The sequence below is a fragment of the Nomascus leucogenys genome, unplaced genomic scaffold (assembly GCF_006542625.1).
Source record: "Nomascus leucogenys isolate Asia unplaced genomic scaffold, Asia_NLE_v1 001004F_60963_qpd_obj, whole genome shotgun sequence".
NCBI classification, from domain to species: Eukaryota; Metazoa; Chordata; class Mammalia; order Primates; family Hylobatidae; genus Nomascus; species Nomascus leucogenys.
In genome coordinates this window covers 29,907-38,835 of record NW_022097682.1, presented here as the reverse complement: position 1 = coordinate 38,835, position 8,929 = coordinate 29,907, and positions in this window count along the sequence as shown.

Sequence of the window (8,929 nt, the reverse complement as noted above, 5' to 3'; positions counted from 1 at the left end):
TGCATCCTGTGATTAAGCCGATCGTGAACATGACTTCATTAGATGTCTCAGAGAGACACATGATTTAATAGGAATGATTGTTGAAAGGCAAGCCAAGGCATGCATAGCATTGTGTAACAACAAGCCTTTATATGCCGTCTTGAGCTTTGTCACAGATATTTGTAACTCTCGATTTTTTTCCTATGTACTTAAGAAGCTATGGTTTTGACCAACCCATATTGTGCAGATATCCATGTCAATCATTAATATTCTCTGCTTTGAAAGGTAGAAAGAAAACGTAAATTGTGTATTATTTTATCTTGGTTGGGGCTTTCTAATGACAGTAAGTATGTAGATAATATCCCATTCTGAGGTTCAGGATTACCAGTTTTGCATATATGCTTCTCTCCATTATTGATAGCAAACAGCAGAGTAGGTGACAACTGTTTTGAAAATCAAAGGTGAGTTAGGGGGTGGAAGTAATCAAAGAGAAGAAGAAATTAGCAAAGAGAGAAAAATCGCTAATATTCCTCAGCATAGAAAGTGGGAGATATTGGATCTCAATCTCTATTTTATTTCATTTGACTTACTAAGGATCCTTATCTTTTTAAAAAATTCATGGCATACAAAATGATGTTTTGAAATATGTACACATTTTGGAATGGCTAAGTCACACTAATTAATGTATGCATTTCCTCACATGTTTATCATTTATTTGTGCTGAGAACACTTAAAATCTCCTCCCTTAGCAATTTTCAAGTGTACATCATTATTAACTAGAGTCACCATGTTGTACAACAGATCTCTTGAACTTATTTCTCCTAACTTAAACGCTGTATCCTTTAAGCAACATCTTTCTAATCTCTTCTGGACTTCCAGCCCCAGCTCGTGGTAACCATTACTGTACTCTCTGCTTCTTTGAGTTCAAGGTGTTTTCGATTCAGTATATAACTGAGATCATGTAGTATTTGTCTTTCTATACCTGGCTTATTTCACTAAGCATAATGACCTCCAGTTTCATCCATGTTGCGGCAAATGACAGGATTTTCTTATTTTTTAAGGCTGAATAGTATTTCATTGTGTAAATATACCACATTTTCTTTATTCATTTGTCTATTGTTGGACACTTAGGTTAATTCTGTATCTTGGCTATTATGAATAATGCTGCAATGAAAATGGGAGTGCATATGTCTCTTTAAGATACTGATTTCATTCCTCTGGATATATACCCAGTATTAGGACTTCCAGATCATATGGTACTTCTGTTTTTAATTTTTTTAAAGAACTTCCCTACTATTTTCCATAGTGGCTATAATGATTTACATTTGCACCAACAGTGTGCAGGGGTTCCTTTTCTTCACATCCTTGCCAAAATTTATCTTTGTTTTTTTTTTTTTTTAAATAGCCCTTCTAATAGGTGTGGTTTTAATTTGCATTTTCCTAATGATTAGCAATATTGAGCATATTTTCATATAGCTGTTGGCCTTTTGTATGTCTTTTTCTAAGAAAAGTTAATTCTGGTCATTCGTCTATTTTAAAAATCAGGTTATTTACTTTCTTGTTATTGAGTTGTTTATGTATTTATTGTTGTTATTGAGTCGAGTTTATGTATTTTGCATATTAACTCCTTATCAGATGTATGATTTGCAAATATTTTCTCCCATTCTGTAGATTGTCTCTTGATTCTGTTGATTGTTTCCTTTTCTGTGCAGAGCTTTTTAATTTGATATAATTCAGTTTATCTGTTTTTGCTTTTGTTGCTTGTGCTTTGGTGTCATATCCAAAAACATCATCGTCCAGACCAATGTCATGGAGCTTTCCCCTGTTTTCTTTTAGAGTTACATAATTTCAGTTCTTACATTTAAGTCTTTATTCATTTTGAATTTATGTTTGTATATGGTGTAACATGAAGATCTAATTTTATTCTTCTGCATGTGGAAAAGGAATTTTTATCTTTGATAAAATTTTCATGATTCTTTTTCTATTTTCTAGAACTTTAGTTATAGTAATTTAAAAATCCCTGTATACCTGAATTATCTGTGGAATTATTTCCATTGTCTGTTATTTTTCTCTTTTTCTGTCTCTCTCAGTCATTTGTTCTTTTTTGGTCATTTAGTTCTCTTTTTAAAAAAAGGAAAAGCAGGTGTTGAATTTTGTTTAAATATAGATGTTGCTTATTAAAGATTGTTCATGTCATTTTCCTCAAAATAAGATTTTCTTTTCACAGGCAGAGTATCAGCAAACCAACTTAATACTGACCATAGTTTATTTTAGGCTTTGTTAAGCTGGCATATTTCAATTTTGCCCTCAATCCTGAGGTCTAGCCTTTACTCCTAAAACAGCTTTTCTGGGGTCTCAGCTCAAACCATAGTATGTTTACCAAGGCTCTTCCTATTTAGCAGAGCTTGAGGTCCAGCCTCTATCTCCCCGACACCACGTGACTGCTGAAATCTCTATCCTGTAATTTAGCCTTCTAGGTGCTATTTTAATCTGTTTCTTAGAGTACTGCCCTTGCTGTTCAAGTTAGGAGTTGGCTAATGCCTTAAAGGGAACATCAATGCAGTTTACTTCTCTCTGGTATTATATTCCTCAAATCCCTTATGCTTTGGTTTACCTGAACTTCTCTGTCTCCTTAGTTGGTAAGGATGCTCCTTTCTCATCTCTTCTGTTCTACCTTACAATGAAATAGCCAATGCCTGTAGAAAATACCTAGCCAAATGTGATGCTCTCATTGGTGCACTTTTCTTTTCTTAGGGATCACGTCCTTCAAGTCTTATCTGAGTTGATTTCTCTCAAATTCCCTCAAGCAGTTTGATATGGTTTGACTGTGAATCTCATCTTGAATTGTAGTTCCCATAATCCCCACATATCATGGGAAGGACCAGGTGGAGATCATTGAATCATTGGGGCAGTTTCGCTCATCCTGTTCTTGTGATAGTGAGTTAATTCTCATAAGATGTGATGGTTTCATAAGGGGCTTCCCCTTTCACTGGACACTCATTCTTCCTCTCCCTGCTGCCATGTAAAGAAGGACGTGTTTGCTTCCCCTTCTGCCATGATTGTAAGTTTCCTGAGACCTCCCCAGCCATGCTGAACTGTGACTTAATTAAACTTAATTCCTTTATAAATTACCCAGTCTCGGGTATGTTTTTATTAGCGGCATGAGAACAGACTAATGCACAGTTATTTTATTAATTTTGTCCAGTTTGATATTACTCTTGATTGGAAGGTTAGTTCAATATAAGTTACTTCATTATGGCTGGAACCAAAAGTATTGCTTCTTTTCAAAGAAGACTCCTTATAAGTTACATTTTAAAGGCAGATGGGACCTTCATTGTTTTATACTTCCTGATGTTTTATCCCTCAAAACTTCTATTTATATATAACTGAGAGTCTAGGGGATACTATGCCCTCTAAGGGCTAGATAAGTTTGGACCTCTCTTTCTCTAAGTTTGTACCTAGGGGAAAAGTCTTGTGCCCTCCCCAAGCATACTGTGACTTTCAGGGGAACTTATATTCTGATGATTACATTATGAATTCCTGTTCTCTACTCTGGTGTCAGACTAAATGTAGAACCCAGCCCTTTCCTTGATTTTCACAGACAAAACCAAAACTATCCACTCACACAGGATTTTCTGTGGTTAAAGCCTTTGTGGAAATTTAAGTGATGGGTTGTGGGAGGAGGAACATTTGCAAAATGGAAATGTACACAACATAAATGTAACTTATCTATACATCCTTATTTTAAAAAGTCATGTGGCAACTCTGCCATGTTTTTTTTTTCTGGTTTTTGTTTTTTTTTATTATACTTTAAGTTCTAGGGTACATGTGCACAACGTGCAGGTTTGATACATAGGTATACATGTGCCATGTTGGTTTGCTGCACCCATTAACTTGTCATTTACATTAGGTATTTCTCCTAATGCTATCCCTCCCCCTCCCAACCACCCCACAACAAGCCCCAGGGTGTGATGTTCCTCGCCCTGTGTCCAAGTGTTCTCATTGTTGAATTACCACCTATGAGTGTCCTTGTGATAGTTTGCTCAGAATGATGGTTTCCAGCTTCATCCATGTCCCTACAAAGGACATGAACTCATCCTTTTTTATGGCTGCATAGTATTCAATGGTGTATATGTGGCATATTTCTTAATCCAGTGTATCATTGTTGGACATTTGGGTTGGTTCCAAGTCTTTGCTATTGTGAATAGAGCCGCAATAAACATATGTGTGCATGTGTCTTTATAGCAGTATGATTTATAACCCTTTGGGTATATACCCAGTAATGGGATCACTGGGTCAAATGGTATTTCTAGTTCTAGATCCTTGAGGAATCGCCACACTGTCTTCCACAATGGGTGAACTAGTTTACAGTCCCACCAACAGTGTAAAAGTGTTCCTATTTCTCCACATCCTCTCCAACATCTGTTGTTTCCTGACTTTTTAATGATTGCCATTCTAACTGGTGTGAGATGATATCTCATTGTGGTTTCGATTTGCTTTCTCTGATGACCAGTGACGATAAGCATTTCTTCATGTGTCTGTTGGCTGCATAAGTATCTTCTTTTGAAAAGTGTCTGTTCATATCCTTTGCCCACTTTTTCATGGGGTTGTTTTTTTCTTGTAAATTTGTTTAAGTTCTTTGTAGATTCTATTAGCCCTTTGTCAGATGAGTAGGTTGCAAAAATTTTCTCCCATTCTGTAGGTTGCCTGTTCACTCTGATGGTAGTTTCTTTTGCTGTGCAGAGGCTCTTTAGTTTAATTTGATCCCTTTTGTCTATTTTGGCTTTTGTTGCCATTGCTTTTGGTGTTTTAGTCATGAAGTCTTTGCCCACGCTTATGTCCTGAATGGTATTCCCTAGGTTTTCTTCCAGGGTTTTTATGGTTTTAGGTCGAAGATTTAAGTCTTTAATCCATCTTGAATTAATTTTTCTATAAGGTGTAAGGAAGGGATCCAGTTTCAGCTTTCTCCATATGGCTGGCCAGTTTTCCCAGCACCATTTATTAAATAGGGAATCCTTTCCCCATTTGTTTTTGTCAGGTTTGTCAAAGATCAGATGGTTGTAGATGTGTGGGATTCAACTAACCACCAATCAAAATCATCAAAAAGTGGTGTCTGTACTAAATATGTACACACTTTTTTCTTATCATAACTCCCTAAACAATACAGTATAACAACTATTTACATAGAATTTACATTGTATTAGGTATTATAAGTAATCTAGAGATGATTTAGAGTATACAGGAGGATGTGAATAGGTTATACTATGCCATTTTATATCAGGGCTTAGAGCATCTGAGGATTTTCGTATCTGCAGGACATCCTGGAACCAGTCTCTCAGATACTAAGGGACCACTGTACCTATATCATGATAATTCATTGCAAAAGTTTCAGAGTAGTCTTATGCATTAAGTTAACACAAATATAAATAAACATAATTGAATGCAAAAGTTTCATACTAGTAGTACGCATAAAATTAACAGAGGACAAAATGGAAGAAATCCATAATGTCTAAACCCATAGGGTTTGGTCAAAAAGTAAAAAGTATTACCGTTAGAAAAATGGGCAAAATATATGTACAGGCAATGTATAGATGAAGAAACACAAAAGACAACAAGCACATAAAAATATGCTCAAAAATATTAGAAATATAAAAATGAAAATAAAAAAACAATGGTGTAAACTTTTAAATTCTTAGAATACCAACCTTATGGAGGAGGTTAATAAAACTGTATAGGAACTTATGCAGTTATTGGTGGGGAATATAGTCTTGTGTATCCATTTGGCAGAAAAATATGTCACTACTTAGTCCATTTAAATATATATACAGCCTATGACCTCTCAATTTCAAAATGTATCCAAAAATTTTTCATACAGGTCTATAAAGGGAATTGTATGGGGATGTTCATTGTAGCTCTGCTTATTGTGGACAAGAGTTAAAAGCAACCTGGGTATTCATCACTGAAAGACCAGGTTCAATAAAGTATGGTGCATAACAGAATTCTATGTAGCAGTGACAGTATATATAAATATGTAAAATGTAGGATTTATTGACAAGAAACAGAATATCTAAAACAATACCACTTGCATAAATTAAAATGTACTCAAATAAATCAGTGTACAATTGTATAAGCTAATTATAAACTAAAATACCAGAGGAATTTCTACACATTGAAATACCAAAGACTGTCAATACCTAAGACAGTCCAGAAGAACAACAAAATTTGAGGATTTATGCTGTCACACTAACAAAACTTTAGAAACTAAACATACAGTAATTCAACCAAAGAGGTTATGAATGCAAGGCTGTACAATTTCAATGGAACAGGCTCCACAGACAGGCCCACACTGTATGGTCACCTGATTTATCACAAGTTGCTATAGTGAAAAAAATGACAGTTTAGACTATCAATTAATGATGATGTATTAATTTAGAGCTTATATGAAAGAAAATAAACCTTGTCCTAAAAGTTGGCCCATGAGATATTTAAAACTCAATTCCAGATGGATTGCAGACCTAAATGAAAGAAAAAACAATAAAGTTTCTAGAAGAAAACATTGCAGAGTATCATTAAGACCTTGGAATAGCAAATATTTCTTAAGGAGGACATGGACTGTAATAACAATAAAGGAAAGAGAAATTTATTTATTGATTTATTTTTCTTCTTACAAACAGAGGTTTTATTTTGTTTGGTCCACAGTCATATTTCACATTATCTCATGGAGCAGGGCTCCTGGGTGGGGGTCCCTGTGCAGTACTTGGCGGCGCATGTGGCCGGGGAAGATGGAGCAGTATAAGCTGGTCGGGCCCAGAAGGGAGGAGGTCTGGGGGCTCCTTAAAACCTACTGAGGGGCTGGGCACGGTGGCTCACACCTGTAATCTCAGCGCTTGGGGAGGCGGAGGCGGGTGGATCACACCTGAGGCCAGGAGTTCGAGACCAGCCTGGCCAACATGAGGAAACCCCGTCTCTACTAAAAATACAAAAATTAGCCAGGCGTGGTGGAGCACCTGCAGTCCCAGCTACTCAGGAGGCTGAGGCTGGAGAATCGCTTGAGCCCAGGACTTGGAGGTGCAGTGAGCCAAGATGCCGCCACTGCACTCCAGCCTGGGCAACAACCACAACTGAAAAAAAACTGAGGCCAGAGTGGGTTGGTGGGGGGGAGCATGGAGAGGGGGTCAGGCTTAGCCCCAACAACTCAGAATTTCACTTCCTTGTTATGGCCCTCACTTTCCCCACCTGGCCCCGGGGCAGGTCTGAGGGTCTGAGGTCTGTTGGTCTGAAGGTCCTAGGGAAGTGCAGTCACTTGAAGATATTTAGCATCATGGCCGGGCCCCCTTTCCCAGGGGACTCATTTCCCAGCACCCTCTCCATTGTCCCTGCCCCACTCCTCAGGAAAAAAAATGTATTTTTCTTTTGTGAATACTTCCTGAAACTTGGGGGGCACAGAAACCACAAACTGCTCAGCTGACAAAAGGGAGAAGAGGCGAGAAAAGCAGAAACCTTCGGGGACCGGTTCCTTCCAAGCCCAGGAAAAGAGAAATGTATTAAAATGAAGAACTTCTATTCATCAAAAGATACCAGTAACAGAATAAAAAGGGAAGCTGCAGAATGGGAGAAGATATTTGCATCACATATATTTGAAAAAGAAAGAATATCTAGAATGTATTAAAACCCCGAAAAATAAGTAAGAAAAAGACATATACTTCAGTTTTTAAAATGAGGAAAACACAATCGGGCACTTTTCAAGTTGCCAATATCCAAATGGCCGCTTGCCATTATCCAAATGGCCAACAAAATTTGATCATTTACTTCTTGTACACCTCTTCCCTCCTCAGTCTTTTCTCTAAGTTAGTAAATGACACCATCATCTACTCTATTGCTCATAGTAAAAGAATTTAATAAATTATAGTGAGAATGATATGATTAGTATCAAGATAAGTAATTGAGATTAGCAGAAATAGTACCCAAGATGCTAAAATAATTAAAAGGAAATATAAATAGGTAACTCAAGAAAAGTTTTGAAGGCATTACTTAGAAGATTTTCTTTTCTTTTATTCTGCTTCTCCATATTTCAATAATGCTGGAGAAATCTTTAGCAATTCATAAGTTTAACTTGTCAATTTAAGGAAGAAGTTGCCATCTATGAATTTCATAGCTAGAGAAGAGAAGTCAGTGCCTGGCTTCAAATCTTCAAAGAACAGACTGATTCTCATTAGAAGCTAATGCCGCTGGTGACTTTAAGTTGAGGCTAATGCTCATTTGTCATTCCAAAAATCTTAGGGCCCTTAAGAAGTATGCTAAATCTTTTCTGCCTGTACTCTATAAATGGAACAACAAAGCCTAGATGTAGTACATCTGTTTATAGCACGGTTTACTGAATATTTTAAGCCCACTGTTGAGACCTAGTGCTCAGAATAAAAGATTCCTTTCAAAATATTACTGCTCATTCATTGACAGTGTACCTTGTTACCCAAGAGCTCTGATGGAGATATGCAAGGATATTAATGCAGTTTTCATGCCTGCTAACACAACATCTATTCTGTAGCCCATAGATCAGGTGTAATTTCAACTTTCAAGTCTCATTATTGAAGAAATAACATTTTGTAAAGCTATAGCTGCCATAGATAGTGATTTCTTTGATGGATCTGGGTGAATTAAGTTGAAAACACTCTGGAAAAATTTTAGCTTTCTAGAGGCCATTAAGAATATGTGTGATTCCTGGGAGGAGGTCCAAATATCAACATTAACAGGAGTTTGGAAGAAGTTGACTTTAACCCTCATGGATGACTGAGGGGTTCCAAACTTAAGTGAAGGAAGTCAGTGCAGATTTGGTGGAGATAGCAAAAGAACTAGAATTAGAAGTGGAGCCTGAAGATGTGACTGAATTGCTGCAATTTTATGATAAAACTTTAACATATAAGAAGTTGCTTCTTTTTTTTATTTTATTGAT